Raw genomic sequence first — 15,598 nt, forward strand, 5'->3', positions numbered from 1 at the left:
GCTGCCTGCCTGATTGGCCCCCACACTGGCTGGCTGGCTGCCTGTCTGGTCCCCATGCTGGCTGGCTGGTTGGCTGTCTGGCTGGCTGCCTGCCTCCCTCCCTGGCTCGCTGCCTGCCTGCCTGCCTGCCCGGCTGGCCCCCATGCTGGCTGGCTGGCCGGCTGCCTGGCTGGCCGGATGCCTGTCTGCGTGGCTGCCTGCCTGTCCGGTCCCCACGCTGGCTGGCTGGCTGGCTAGCTGCCTGTCTTCCTGGTCCCCACGCTGGCTGGCTGCCTGCCTGCGTGGCTGCCTGCCTGTCCGGTCCCCACGCTGGCTGGCTGGCGGGCTGGCTGGCTGGCTGGCTGCCTGTCTTCCTGGCCCCCACGCTGGCTGGCTGCCTGCCTGCCTGGCTCCAACTCTGGCTGGCTGGCTGCCTGCCTGCCCGGCTGGCCCCCATGCTGGCTGGCCGGCTGGCTGGCTGGCTCCCACGGTGGCTGGCTGGCTGGCTGCCTGCCTACCTGGCTTGCTCCCACGCTGACTGGCTGGCTGGCTGGCTGGCTGGCTGCCTCGCCCCCAGGCTGGCTGGCTGTCTACCTCGCTGCCTGACTGCCTGCCTTCTTGCCTGGCTGGCTGGCTGCCTGCCTGCCTCGCCCCCACGCTGGCTGCCTTCTTGCCTGCGTGTCTGGTCCCCACGCTGGCTGCCTCGCCCCCACGCTGGCTGCCTGCCTGCCTGGCTGGCTCGCCCCCACGCTGGCTGCCTGCCTGCCCGCCTGGCTGGCTCGCCCCCACGCTGGCTGGCTGCCTGCCCGGCTGCCCCCCACGCTGGCTGGCTGGCTGCCTGCCTGCCTGCCTGCCCGCCTGGCCGCCACACTGGCTGCTGGCCTCCCTGCCTGGCTGGCCCCCATGCTGGCTGGCTGCCTGCCTGCCTTGCTCCAAAGCTGGCTGGCTGGCTGCCTGCCTGCCTGCCTGGCCCCCACGCTGGGTACCTGACTGGCTGCCTGCCTTGCCCCCGCGCTGGCTGCCTGCCTGCTTGTCTGGTCCCCATGCTGGCTGGCTGCCTGCCTGCCTGCCTGCGGGAGATAAATGGACAGCACGTCAATCAATATGATTAAATGCTGACACTTTATTAAGCCCGAATAGCGTCTTTTATATGCCTTAACAGTGATCCCGTGAGTCAAACTATACAGTGATTGGTACATGTTCATTTAGCACACACATCTAAACAGTATATGATTGGATAGCATTTACTGTCTCCGAGGAGGCAAAGAAATTACCTAAGCCCGTAAGTTTCTCACTGAACATCTGGGAGTTGTTTTTCCTGGGAGTTGTTTTTCTCCTTCCAAGGACAGTTTCTCACCACATTGCATGCCCTCTAGTAACCTTATCGGTAGGCCGCAAAACCTACTTTCACACTCTTGCTATTAGCATTAGGGCTGGATTGCTCACATGTCTGTTTTCCTCTAGAAAATCCTCCACAAATTCCCCTTCTTTTCTTTGAGCAATCCAGACACTCTTGATTGATCGAGACACCAGTGTTATCAAACAACGCCACAAAACACACATCAATATGACGAATAGCACTACAGGCATTAACATCATTAGGGACTTAAAACCCACTCAAACCCTGGGGATGGGACTCACATCCATCCCCTGGTACGCCTTACGGTGGCCAGCCTGCGTACCCCTTACAGTGCACTGTTACCAGACCAGAATTTAGAATTTAGGCAGGAATTTAAGACTCATCTTTTCAGTGCCTCTTATTGCCAAAAGATCCCAGGTGAACTCACCCGATGGCGCCAAATGATCATTTGGAGACGAGAGGCCCCGACAGTGTCGGCCACCATAACAGGGCCTGACCCTAGGTTCCTGCAGAAAAGTTTAGAGCCAAATCAAATCAAATTAAATAATTAAATTTTAGTTACACGCGTGCAGTAATTACAGCTCGAGCGATTACAATGAGTCCTGGCCCACTTCGTTTGACTCTATCCATGGTTTCACCCATCTTGCTGGGATCCAAAGAAATCCTTCATCTGTAAGTAAGCACATATATCCTCTACCAGTCATTTGTACCTCGACAGGTCCCTTCCATTGTCCCGTTTTTAAATCTTTATATTGAACAAGAATTTTCTCCTTTTTCTCTACCCCGATTTTAATACACTGCTATGTACAATCATTGGAGGCTCTTCTTGTCCTCCTGCTAAGCGCAGAAAATTCAGCACATACAGTGTCTTTGCTAGCCGTTCGCTCGGCCCCAAACCATTCTCCCCCGTTTTTTGTTTTAATAGTTGGTTTTTTAGAGTCTGATGCATGCGCTCCACGATAGCTTGTCCAGTGGGAGAATGTGGGATTCCTGTAATATGCTTAATACCCCATCGTAGGCAAAGTTGTTGAAACGAACGAGAGACATAAGCAGGACCGTTATCTGTCTTGATAGACAGTGGTACCCTAAAACAGCAAAGCAAGCGTATAAATGTTTCATCACATGCCGTGCAGTTTTTCTAGTTTGAGCAGTTGCTTATATTACCATTGAAAAGGTATCCATACTTTTGTTTTCCAAACTCAGCAAAATGCGTGACATCCATTTGCTATACTTGTAATGGTGCTAGTCCATGAGGACTGACTCTCAACCCGAGTTTAAAACCTATTTTTTGACAAGCAGGACATGATTTTACGATTCCTTGAGCATTAGTTTGCGTCAAGTGAAACTGTCGTGCCAACATTTTTGCATTCTGATGGAGAAAGTCATGTGATAGCCGAGCTTGCTCAAAAGTGTTGACTGGTGGTCCTGTCCATGCTGGAGCAACAAGTTGATCCGCACGATTGTCGCCCTGTGCGAGACCACCTACAACTTGATGACTACGAATGTGAGTGATAAAATATAACTGTTGTCTATTATTTACAATTCTCAAAAGTGTTGACAGAATTTCATACAGCCTCTTGTTTGCTACTTCCCTTAACATCGAATTCTCTATTCTTTTGACAATTCCCACCACATATAAAGAATCAGATACTATATTGACAGGAACATTTATCCAGTTCGTTAAGACCCATACAACAGCAATCAGTTCGAGCGTTTGCAAAGAATCTTCCTGACATCCATTTATAATATGTTCTTTCCACACCCCTGGTTCTTGCCAGGTTACGGCCGCTTTTTTGGATTTTCTACCAGCATCTGTAAATATCGTGGGGCCCTTTACTGGTGTTTCAGAGTGATAACTTCTCTTTTCAAAGGTCTGATCATGCAACACAGTAATTGTTCTATGTGCTGGGTATTTGTTAGCAATTACCCCTGTAAATCCTGCAATTGCAATTTGCATTTTTGGCAAAATATGCATTAACCATTCCGAATATTCTTGTATCGATGGTACAAATATAGCACTCGGTTCCTGACCAGATAACTCAACTATTTGAATTCTACCCTTCATAATGAGTTGACCGAAAGCCTCTGCTTTTGTTAATACTGTTTTCTTTGGTCTAAAAGGCAGAAACACCCATTCCAATATGCTCAATGGATTGGGGCGTTGATCAATCCATTGCATAATCAACGCAAAGGGATGCATACGTTGTTTTCCTGAGTTTATAAGCATAAGCATAATTGGACATTCGACCACTAATTGATTTGCATGGCATTGAACAATTTCTTGGGAAATTTTTTCAAGACTCAGTTTTTGCTCAGCACCCAGCTGACGTGAGTCATTTGCTTGGGTTGATGTTCCCAATAGTTTTATCAGTGGCCCTAAATCATCACTGGTAATTCCACATATGTTTCTGATCCATTGAATATCTCCTACTAGTTTCTGTACATCATTCAATGTTTTGATATCTGTTGTCAGCGTTATTTTCTGTGGCCTGACTGTACTGTCTGAAATTATCCATCCGAGATAATGCCACGGGGGATGTTGTTGAACCTTTTCTGGCGCTACTTTCAGACCTCTCAGCTCTAACATGCTAGTGACTCTTTGCAAAACCTCGTCCTCATTCATACTGTCAAATATTTGCCTTACCGGCTCCAAGGCCCATGCAACAAACATCTGACACATTGTTGGAGAATTTTTGATGCCTTGCGGTAATACAACCCAATGATACCTTTTTGCAGGTTCTGACTTATTAATAGAGGGAACAGTAAAAGCAAATTTTTCTGCATCCTCGGGGTGCAAGGGAATTGTGAAAAAAACAATCCTTTAAATCAATTACTAAAAGATCCCAATGCTCTGGCAACATGACCGGTGAAGGCAGCCCAGGCGGAGAGAGGAAGGGCCGGGTGGGAGGGGGAAGGAAGGCGGGAAGGAAAGGAGGGAGGGAAGGAGGCAGGCGGGGGGCGTCCCGGCTGGTGTAGTCACGCCTCGCCGAGCGGCCCTGGGGCGATGGATCCTTCCCAGAAGGCCGGGTCAGTGTGTGGGGGGGTTGTGGGCAGTCCGCACTCGCGGGCGGCCCCATCTCTACCGTGCTGTTTCAAAGTCTTTTGCATTACGTTTAGCACGGACCTATCTTGCGGGGAGATTCCGTTTTCTACGACTCCTACACATTCCCAGCCGCTTACCATTTTTTTTTTTAAGCAGTGGCCGAACCGCTGCCCCAACAGTGGCAGCAATATAGGCTGCCTTGTCAGTTTCCAGCATGCGTTCCGCTGCCTCAAGCATCTGCGCAGCGCTTGCTCCCCTTGGCAAAACCCCATTCGCTCTTTTAGTCTTTTCATTGGCATTCTCGTAGGCTAATGTGTCAAGCAATTTCCCCTTCAAATCTGATCCCAAATCAGGATTACTCATAAGCACATCATGCAATCGATCAACAAACTTACCAAAAGGCTCAGCATTGCCTTGTTTAACATTACCAAAAGAAGGTGTACCCTGCCCTGGCAGATGCACATTTTGCAAAGCTTGAAACGCTAGTTGCTGGGATAACTGCAACACTTCTACATTAAATTGTGCCTGCATATCAGCCCTCACAAAAGGTCCCATGCCCATTAACATTCGTGACTGGACCCCAAATAATGGATCCTGTGGCTGTCTAGGGATGGCAGCAGCAAAGTTTGTATAATCATTCGGGAATCATAAGGTATTAATAAATTACTGTAAAATAAAGGTGGTAAATTGTGAACACAACCCGTATTGCGCGACCACAGCTTTTGTCTCCTTAAAAATTTTTTAATCCAAGGCAACCCACTGCCCTCCCCCTCCCGGTCCCGTGACTACGGGGAGTGCGGAAGGGAAGACTTGTCCGTCTGCCACCACCTCCCTTTCGATCCCTCTCCACCGGACAGTCGGATCCTCGCCCCCTCCCCCACCCGCTAACAAGGGCGCGGGCGGAGTCATCGGCCATGGTGCCGGCAGCCCCCCCACCATCGTCGGCGGGCAAACTGATGATGAATAGGGTCCTGGGGGCAAAAAGGGAATTAGAGTTATAAATTAGGCGCGGCCCGCTCGCCGAGCCTGCTTCGAGCTGTTCCACCTTCCTCGCTGTCTCCTGCGGTTTCTCGTCGAGCCGTTGTTGAACTACTGGAGGCAGTCCTGTAGGGCTTCCTGGGGGTGAAGGTGGCAGAGACGAATACAATCTAGCTGGTCTCTCCGATTTATCTCGTTCCTCCTCATTAACTTTAATGTCCAAATCAATTACTGACGCCACTCCCTTTTCATCGGGCTCACTCCCTTTTAATCCACCGTCCCGAGACTTTCGAGTCCTCCTTAACTTTAATTCTTCACTTTGAGATAACGTCAAAGGCACGGGCGGCTGAGGTGGCTGAGACGGAACGGATTGATAGTCCGCCGGTGCCGGACCCAGTATATTTATTTCAAATAGTCTCTCAGATGGTGACATAGGTGAAAACGCAGCAAAAGCAGAAGTAACTGCCGCTCGCTCACCTTTCATTTCTTGTAAAGTCTCTTTTATAAGTCACCACAATGTAGCCAATAGAATTGCTTCTTTTGAACCTTTACTAATTTCTTTCCAAAGGGCACTTCCAATATTTTCCCAGGTAGGCAGTTCAAAAGCAACTCCCACTCACGGTATCAAGCCTCTATCCCGGGCCCATTTCAACAAAACTTTTAATGTTAACCCTCTCTTAGAAAGCATATGTTGGAGGAGCTTTATCACCACCGTTTCTTCCTTGGACAGTGAACCTCCCATCTCCTCCCCGACCGCTCACCTGCGCGCTTTTTGGTGAGATTCCTCGCGGATCCTCGTCGCGGCTTCGCGTCGCTACTTGCGGTTAACCCTCGCAATCCTCGTGCCTTTTATCTGTGTCGCGGTTAAACTTCACGACTTTACGATCGCGGCTAATCTTCGCAATCCTTGACGCGGCTTCTCTGAGTGCACTCCTTTTTTTTTCCAGTTGCCGGGACAGCAACTCCCCCCTCCGGTCGGCTTTCCCGCTTACCCTCTCTTTTCCAGCTGTCTTTATCGCTCTAGCAACCAACAGCAAGAGAGTCCCGGTTCCAGCTCATCTTTGGACCCTGTTCAATCTTCTGTCTTTGGTCGTCCCTGTTCGGGCGCCAGTTGCGGGAGATAAAGGGACAGCACGTCAATCAATATGATTAAATGCTGACACTTTATTAAGCCCGAATAGCGTCTTTTATATGCCTTAACAGTGATCCCGTGAGTCAAACTATACAGTGATTGGTACATGTTCATTTAGCACACACATCTAAACAGTATATGATTGGATAGCATTTACTGTCTCCGAGGAGGCAAAGAAATTACCTAAGCCCGTAAGTTTCTCACTGAACATCTGGGAGTTGTTTTTCCTGGGAGTTGTTTTTCTCCTTCCAAGGACAGTTTCTCACCACATTGCATGCCCTCTAGTAACCTTACCAGTAGGCTGCAAAACCTACTTTCACACTCCTGCTATTAGCATTAGGGCTGGATTGCTCACGTCTGTTTTCCTCTAGAAAATCCTCCACACCTGCCTTCCTGGCCCCCACGCTGGCTGGCTGCCTGCCTGCCTGGCTGGCTGGCTCCCACGCTGGCTGGCTGCCTCCCCGTCTGACTCCCACGCCGGCTGGCTGGCTGGCTGGCTGGCTGGCTGCCTGCCTGCCTGCCTGGCCCCCACGCTGGCTGGCTGGCTGCCTGCCTGCCTGGCCCCCATGCTGGCTGCCTGCCTGCCTGCCTGCCTGCCTGGCCCCCACGCTGGCTGGCTGGCTGGTTGGCTGGCTGGCTCCCATGCTGGCTGGCTGCGTGGCTGGCTGGCTGGCTGGCTGGCTGCGTGGCTGGCTGGCTCCCACGCTGGCGGGCTGCCTGCCTGCCTGCCTGCCTGCCTGGCCCCCACGCTGCCTGGCTGGCTGGCTGCCTCGCCCCCATGCTGGCTTCCTGCCTGCCTGGCTGCCTGCCCGGTTGGCCCCCACGCTGGCTGCCTGCCTTCCTGGCTGCCTGGTTCCAAGGCTGGCCAGTGGGCTGGCTGGCTGGATGGCTGACTGCCTGTCTGGTCCCCACACTGGCTGGCTGCCTGCCTGCCTGCCTGGCTCCCAGGCTGGCCGGCTGGATTGGCTGGCTGGCTGGCTGCCTGTCTGGTCTCCACACTGGCTGGCCCCCACGCTGGCTGGCTGGCTGGCTGCCTGCCTGCCCGGCTGCCTGCCCGACTGGCCCCCACACTGCCTGGCTGGCTGGCTGCCTGCCTGGCTTGCTGGCTCCCACGCTGGCTGGCTGGCTGGCTGGCTGCCTGCCTGCCTGCCTGGCTGCCTGCCTGACTGGCCCCCACACTGGCTGGCTGGCTGCCTGTCTGGTCCCCATGCTGGCTGGCTGGCTGGCTGGGTGGCTGGCTGCCTGCCTCCCTCAGTGGCTCGCTGCCTGCCTGCCTGCCTGCCCGGCTGGCCCCACGCTGGCTGGCTGGCTGGCTGGCTGGCTGGCTGGCTGGCTGCCTGCCTGCCTGTCTTCCTGGCCTCCACGCTGGCTGGCTGCCTGCCTACCTGCCTGGCTCCAACTCTGGCTGGCTGCCTGCCTGCATGCCTGGCTGGCCCCCACGCTGGCTGGCTGGCTGGCTGGCTGGCTCCCATGGTGGCTGGCTGGCTGGCTGGCTGCCTGGCTGCCACACTGGCTGGCTGTCTACCCCGCTGCCTGACTGCCTGCCTGCTTGCCTGGCTGGCTGGCTGGCTGCCTGCCTCGCCCCCATGCTGGCTGCCTTCTTGCCTGCATGTCTGGTCCCCACGCTGACTGGCTGGCTGCCTCGCCCCCACGCTGGCTGCATGCCTGGCGGGCTGGCTCGCCCCCACGCTGGCTGGCTGCCTGGCTGGCTGGCTGACTCCCACACTGGCTGGCTGGCTGCCTGCCCGGCTGCCCCCCACGCTGGCTGGCTGGCTGGCTGGCTGGCCCCCACGCTGGGTGCCTGACTGGCTGCCTGCCTTGCCCCCGCGCTGGCTGCCTGCCTGTCTGGCTGTACCGCACGCTGGCTGCCTGCCTGGCTGGCTGGCTGGCTGGCTGGCTGGCTGCCTGTCTGGTCCCCACACTGGCTGGTTGTCTGCCTGGCTGGCTGGCTGGCTGACTGGCTGCCTGTCTGGTCCCCACGCTGGCTGCCTGGCTGGCTGGCCCCCACGCTGGCTGACTGCCTGCCTGCCTGCCTGGCTGGCTCGCACGCTGGCTGCCTGGCTGCCTGCCCGACTGGCCCCCACACTGGCTGGCTGGCTGCCTGTCTGGTCCCCACGCTGGCTGGCTGCCTGCGTGCCTTCCTGGCCCCCATGCTAGCTGCCTGCCTGCCTGCCTGGCTGGCTGACTCCCACACTGGCTGGCTGGCTGCCTGCCCGGCTGGCCGCCACGCTGGCTGGCTGCCTGCCCACCTGGCCGCCACGCTGGCTGGCTGGCTGCCTGCCCACCTGGCCGCCACACTGGCTGCAGGCCTGCCTGCCTGGCTGGCCCCCACACTGGCTGGATGGCTGGTTGGCTGGCTGCCTGCCTGGTTCCCAGGCCGGCTGGCTGGCTGGCTGGCCTGCCTTCCTGGCCCCCACGCTGGCTGGCTGCCTGCCTGGCTGGCGCCCACGCTGGCTGCCTGCCTGGCTGCCTGGCTGTAGGGGCAGACAGCGAGTGATTGGACAAGATAGAGTTAAGGAGCCGAAAGCCTTGGGAGGAATAAATAGCAGTATGTAGATAAGGTAGTAGCCACACGGAATGAGGAGGAGTGATGATGGGAACAGGACCTTCGGGAAAGTACCAACCCGGGCTAGAGCTTATATAAAGGGCTTGTTTGCTTGAATAAAGTTGATTCTGATCCAGCACATCGGAGTCTGTGCATCAATCCGCTACACCTGGCTGGTGCCCGCGCTGGCTGCCTGTCTGCCTTCAGGGTGCCCGTGCTGGCTGCCTGCCTGTCTTCTTGCTTGCCTGGCTGGCTCCTGCACTGGCTCCTGCATTGGCTGCATGCCTGCCTGGCTGGCTTGCTCCCGTGCTGGTTCCCACACTTCCTGCCTGCCTGCCTGGCTCCCATGCTGCCTGCCTATGTGGCTGCCTGCCTGGCTGGCTCCCACGTTGTCTCCCACACTGCCTGCCTGCCTGGCTGGCTGGCTCCTTCGCTGCTTGCCTTCCTGACAGGCTGCCATGCTGGCTGGCTGCCCATGCTGGCTGCCTGCCTTGTTCCTGCGCTGCCTCCCACCCTGGCTGGCTGCCTGCCTGGTTGATTCCCACTCTGACTGACGCGCTGGCTGGCTGGCTGTCTGGCTCCTGTACTTCCTGCCTGCTTTCCTGGCTGGCTGGCTGCTGCACTGCCTGCCTGCCTGATTGCCAGCCTGGCTGCCTGGCGCCCACCCTGGCTCCCGCCCTGGCTCCCGCGCTGCCTACCTGGCTGTCTGGCTGTCTCCCTGCTGGCTGCCTGCCTGATTGCCAGCCTGGCTGCCTGGCGCCCACCCTGGCTCCCGCCCTGGCTCCCGCGCTGCCTACCTGGCTGTCTGGCTGTCTCCCTGCTGGCTGCCTGCCTGGTTGCTTGCCTCACTGCCTGCCTGCCTCCTGGTGCCCGCGCTGGCTGGCTGGCTGCCTGCCTGGCGCCCGCATTGTCTCACATGCTGCCTGCCTAACTGCCTGCCTGGCTTACTTCTGTGCTGGCTGACTGCCTGCGTGGCTCTCGCGCTGGCTGGCTGGCTGCCTGCCTGCTTGCTGTGCTGCCTGATTGGCTGCTTGGCTGGCTGGCTCCCATGCTGTCTGCCTGTCTGCCTGCCTGGCTCCCGATCTGGCTGCCTGCCTGGCGCCCGTGCTGGCTGGCTGCCTGCCTGCCTGCTTGGTGCCTGTGGTGGCTGCCTGCTTGTCTGCTTGCCTGTCTGCCTGGCTCCTGTGCTGGCTCCCGAACTGGCTGCGTGGCTGCCTGGCTGGCTGGCTCCCGTGCTGGCTCCCTGCCTGCCTGGCTGGCTCCCACGCTGCCGGCCTGCATGGCTGCTTGCGTGGCTGGCTCCCACGTTGTCTCCCATGCTCCCTGCTTAGCTCCCGCGCTGCCTGGCTGGCTGGCTGGCTGGCTCGTTCGCTGCTTGCCTTCCTGGCAGGCTGCCATGCTGGCTGGCTGGCTGGCTGGCTGGTTCCTGCGCTGGTGCCCTGCCTGCCTGCCTGCCTGCCTGGCTGTCTACCGCACGGGCTCCCTGCCTGGCTCCCTGCCTGGCTGTCTGGCTCCTGTGCTGGCTCCCACGCTGTCTGCCTGTCTGCCTGGCACACTGGTGCCCATGCTGCCTGCCTGCCTGCCTGCCGCTTTGGCTCTCGTGCTGCCTGCCTGCCTGGCTTGCTTCTGCGCTGGCTGACTGCCTGTCTGGTTCCCACGTTGTCTCCCGTGCTGCCTGCCTAGCTCCCACGCTGCCTGCCTGCCTGCATGGCTGGCTCCTTCGCTGCTTGCCTTCCTGGCAGGCTCCTATGCTGGCTGGCTGCCCACGCTGGCTGCCTGCCTTGTTCCTGCGCTGCCTCCCACCCTGACCGGCTGCCTGCCTGGTTGACGCCCGCTCTGGCTGATGCGCTGGCCGGCTGGCTGGCAGGCTCCCACGCTGGTTGTCTGCCTGGCTGGCTGGCTCCCGTGCTTCCTGCCTGCTTTCCTGGCTGGCTGGCTGCTGCACTGCCTGCCTGCCTGATTGCCAGCCTGCCTGCCTGGATGCCTGGCTCCTGCGCTGGCTCCCTGCCTGCCTGGCTGGTTGGCTACCATGCTGGCTGTCTCCCTGGCTGACTGGCTCTTGCACTTGCTGCCTGCCTTCCTGGCTGGGTGGCTCCCGCCCTGCCTGCCTGCCTGGTTGCCGGCCTGCCTGCCTGGCTCCCGTGCTGGCTCCCGTGCTGTCTGTCTGCCTGGCTGGCTGGCTCCCCACGCAGCTGGCGGCAGCGCTGGCTGCCTGGCTCCCCCGCTTCCTGACTGCCTGAATGGCTGGCTGGCTCCCGCGCTGCCTGCCTGCCTGGTTGCCTGCCTGGCTGCCTGGTTCCCATGTTGGCTCCTGCAATGGCTGCCTGCCTGCCTGCCTGCCTGGTTGCCATGCTGGCTGCCTGCCTGGTTGCTTGTCAGACTGGCTGCCTGGCTCCTGTGCTGGCTCCCGCGCTGGCTGGGTGGCTGGGTGGGTGGCTGGCTGCCTGGCTCCCGCGCTGGCTGCCTGCCTGGCTGCCACCTGCACTGCCTGGCTGCCTGCCTGCCTCCCACACTGCCTGCCTGCCTGGCTGCCGCCCATGCTGGCTGGCTGGCCACCCGATTCCCACGCTTCCTGCCTGCCTGCCTACCTGCCGCATTGGCTCCCGTGCTGCCTGCCTGCCCGCCTGGCTTGCTTCTGCGCTGGCTTCCTGCCTGGCTGGCCCCCGCGCTGCCTGCCTGCCTGCTTGCCTCGTTGCCTGATTGGCTGTCTGCCTGGCTCCCGTGCTGGCTGCCTGTCTGCCTGCCTGCCTGGCTCCCACGCTGGCTGGACGGCTGCCTGGCTGGCTGGCTGGCTGGTTCCCGCGCTCGCTCCCACACTGCCTGTCTGCCTGCATGGCTGGCTCCTGCGCTGGCTGCCTGCCTCGCTGCCTGGATGCCTGGTGCCCGCGCTGGCTCCCGCAGTGCCTGGCTGGCTGGCTGGCTGGCTGCCTGGCTGTATGGCTGGCTCCCACGTTGTCTCCCGTGCTGCCTGCCTGGCTCCCGCATTTGCTCCCATGATGCCTGTCTGGCTCCCGCGTTTGCTCCTGTGATGCCTGCCTGGCTGCTTGCCTAGCTCCCATGCTGCCTGCCTGGCTGTCTGGCTGGCTCCTGCACTGCTTGCCTGCCTGACCGGCTCCTGCGCTGGCTGCCTGGCTCCCGTGCTAGCTGCCTGCCTGGCTGGTTGGCTGGTTACCGCGCTGGCTGACTGGCTGGCTGGCTCCTGCGCTGGCTGGCTGCCTAGCTGGCTGACTCCCGTGTTGGCTCCCACGCTGGCTCCTGTGCTGGCTGCCTGGCTGCCTGCCTGGCTGCCTGGCACCCACGCTGGCTCCTGAGCTGGCTACCTGCCTGGCTGTCTGGCTCCCGCGCTGGCTGCCTGCCTAGCTCCCTGCCTGGCTGTCTGGCTCCTGCACTGGCTCCCACGCTGTCTGCCTGTCTGCCTGGCCCACTGGTGCCCACGCTGGCTGCCTGCCTGACTCCTGTGCGGCCTCCCACGCTGGCCGGCTGGCTGCCTGGTTGACTCCCGCTCTGGCTGCCGCACCGGCTGGCTGCAGGCTCCCACGCTGGTTGTCTGCCTGGCTGGCTAGCTCTCGTGCTTCCTGCCTGCCTTCCTGGCTGGCTGGCTGCTGCGCTGCCTGCCTGCCTGGTTGCCGGCCTGGCTGCCTGGTGCCCACGCTGGTTCCCGCCCTGGCTCCCGCTCTGCCTGCCTGGCTGTCTGGCTGGCTCCCATACTGGCTGCCTGCCTTTCTGGCTCCTGCGCTGGTCCCGTGCTGGCTGGCTGGTTGTCTGCCTGTCTGGCGCCCGTGCTGGCTGGCTGGCTGGCTGGCTGGCTGGCTGGCCCCTGTGCTGCCTGCCAGCCTGGCTGGCTGACCCCCATGCTGCCTGCCTGGCTGGCTGGCTGGCCGGCCCCTGCGCTACCTACCTGCCTGGTTGCCTGCCTCACTGCCTGGATGCCTGGCGCCCGCGCTGGCTCCCGCGCTGCCTGCCTGGCTGTCTGGTTAGCTGCCTGACTCCCACGCTGCCTGCCTGCCTGGTTGCCTGCCTGGATCCCACGTTGTCTCCCGTGCTGCCTCCCTGGCTCCCGTGTTTGCTCCTGTGATGCCTGCCTGGCTGCCTGCCTAGCTCCCATGCTGCCTGCCTGCCTGCCTGGCTCCTGCACTGCTTGCCTGCCTGGCTGGCTCCCACACTGGCTCCCGCGCTGGCTGCCTGGCTCCTGCGCTGGCTCCTGCACTGGCTGTCTGCTTGTCTGCCTGTCTGGCTCCCGCGCTGCCTGCCTGCCTGGTTGCCTGCCTCGCTGCCTGGATGCCTGGCACCCGTGCTGGCTCCCGTGGTACCTGCATGGCTGTCTGTCTGTCTGGCTGGCTGGCTCCCACGCTGCTTCCCGTGCTGCCTGCCTGGCTTGCGCGTTTGTTCCCGTGATGCCTGCCTGCCTGGCTCCTACACTGCTTGCATGCCTGGCCGGCTCCCGCGCTGGCTCCCGCACTGGCTGTCTGCCTGTCTGCCTGTCTGCCTGTCTGGCTCCCGCGTTTGTTCCTGCACTGGCTGGATGTCTGTCTTCCCGCCTGGTTCCCACACTGGCTGGCTGGCTGGCTGGCTGCCTGCCTGCCTGCCTGGCTCCCTCGCTGGCTGGCTGGCTGCTGCACTGGCTGCTGCATGGCATGCCTTCCTGGTTGCCCACCTCACTGCCTGGCTCCCTGCCTGGCTGCCTGGCTCCCACCCTGCCTGGCTGGCTGGCTGGCTTCCATGCCGGCTGCCTGCCTGGCTGCTTGCCTGGCTCTCAGCACTGGCTGCCTGCCTGGCTGCCGGGTTCTCATGCTGGCTGCCTGCCTGCCAGCCTGCTGGGCTCCCTTGCTGCCTGGCTGCCTGCCTGGCTGGCTACCACGTTGTCGCCCGTGCTGCCTGCCTGGCTCCCGCGTTGGCTCCCGTGCTGCCTGCCTGGCTGGCTGGCTGGCTCCTGCACTGCTTGCCTGCCTGGCTGGCTCCAATGCTGGCTGGCTGCCTGTCTGGCTGTCTGGCTGTCTCCCGCACTGGCGCCCTGCCTGCCTGCCTGTCTACCGCACTGGCTGCCTTTCTGCCCGGCCCACTGGTGCCCATGCTAGCTGCCTGCCTGGCTGCCTCCCGTGCTGGCTGGCTGTCTGTCTGCCTTGCTCCTGCTCTGGCTCCCATGCTGGCTGTCCGCCTGCTGGCCTGGCTGCGTCCCGTGCTGGCTGGCTGCCTGGCTCCCGTGCCGGCTGTCTACCTGGCTCCTGCGCTTGCTGTCTGCCTGGCTGCCTGCCTGCTTACCCAGCTGGCGGCAGCGCTGGCTGCCTGGCTGGCTGGCTCCCCTGCTTCCTGACTGGCTGGTTGGCTGGCTGGCTCCCCACCCAGCTGGTGGCAGCGCTGGCTGCCTGGCTCCCACGCTGGCTCCTGCACTGCCTGCCTGGGTGGCTGGCTCCCGCGCTGCCTGCCTGCCTGGTTGCCTGCCTGGCTGCCTGGGTCCCATGTTGGCTCCCGCACTGGCTGGCTGGCTGGCTGGCTGGCTGCCACGCTGGCTACCTGCCTGGTTGCTTGCCAGACTGGCTGCCTGGCTCCTGCACTGGTTCCCGCACTGGCTGGGTGGCTGGGTGGGTGGCTGGCTGCCTGGCTCCCAAGCTGGCTGGCTCCTGCGCTGCCTGCCTGGCTGGCCCCCGCACTGGCTGTCTGCCTGACTGCCTGCCTGCCTGGCTCCCGCGCTGGCTGCCGCACTGGCTATCTGCTTGCTTGCCTGGCTGGATGCCACGCTGGCTGCCTGCCTGGCTGCCTGGCTCCTGCACTGGCTCCTGCGCTGCCTGCCTGGGTAGCTGGCTCCCGTGCTGGCTGCCTGGCTGGCCAGCTGGCTGGTTGCCTGCCTGCCTGCCTAGATGGCTGGCTGCTTACTGTGGTTCCTGCCTGCCTCCCTGACTGGCTCCTGTGTTTCCTGCATGCCTGCCTGCCTGGATGGCTGGCTCCTGCGCTGACTGCCTCACTGGCTCCTGTACTGGCTGGCTGCCTCGCTGACTGGCTGTTTGGTTCCCGCACTGGCTGCCTGCCTGGCTCCCGTGCTGGCTGGCTGGCTGGCTGGCTGGCTGACTGGTTACTGCGCTTCCTACCTGCCTGCCTGCTTGCTGCATTGCCTGATTGGCTGCCTGGCTTCCATGCTGGCTGCTTGCCTGCCTTCCTGGCTCCCACGCTGGCTACCTGCCTGTCTGCCTGCCTGGCTCCTGATCTGGCTGCCTGCCTGGCACCCGCGCTGGCTGGCTGGCTGGCTGCCTGCCTGCCTGCCTGCTTGGTGCCCGTGGTGGCTGCCTGCTTGTCTGCTTGCCTGTCTGCCTGGCTCCTGCGCTGGCTCCCACACTGGCTGCGTGGCTGCCTGGCTCCCGTGCTGGCTCCCTGCCTGCCTGCCAACTCCCGTGCTTCCTGCCTGCGTGGCTGCCTGCCTGGCTGGCTCCCACATTGTCTCCTGTGCTGCCTGCCTACCTCCCGTGCTGCCTGGCTGGCTGGCTGGCTTGTTTGCTGCTTGCCTTCCTGGCAGGCTGCCATGCTGGCTGGCTGGCTGGCTGGCTGGTTCCCACGCTGGTGCCCTGCCTG

At 60.9% G+C, this 15,598-nt stretch overlaps 1 long non-coding RNA gene across 1 annotated transcript; it reads right to left on the reverse strand.

The window, feature by feature from the left end:
* Positions 1-1,082: 1,082 nt before the first annotated feature.
* LOC135324254 (uncharacterized) lies at positions 1,083-6,849 on the reverse strand. Its single transcript, XR_010385618.1, has 2 exons — positions 6,676-6,849; positions 1,083-6,456 (listed from the first exon to the last, which is right to left on the reverse strand). It is a non-coding gene; the product is annotated as an uncharacterized LOC135324254 (long non-coding RNA).
* Positions 6,850-15,598: the final 8,749 nt, after the last annotated feature.

Source organism: Dromaius novaehollandiae, chromosome W (genome assembly GCF_036370855.1).
Source record: "Dromaius novaehollandiae isolate bDroNov1 chromosome W, bDroNov1.hap1, whole genome shotgun sequence".
Lineage (NCBI taxonomy): Eukaryota > Metazoa > Chordata > Aves > Casuariiformes > Dromaiidae > Dromaius > Dromaius novaehollandiae.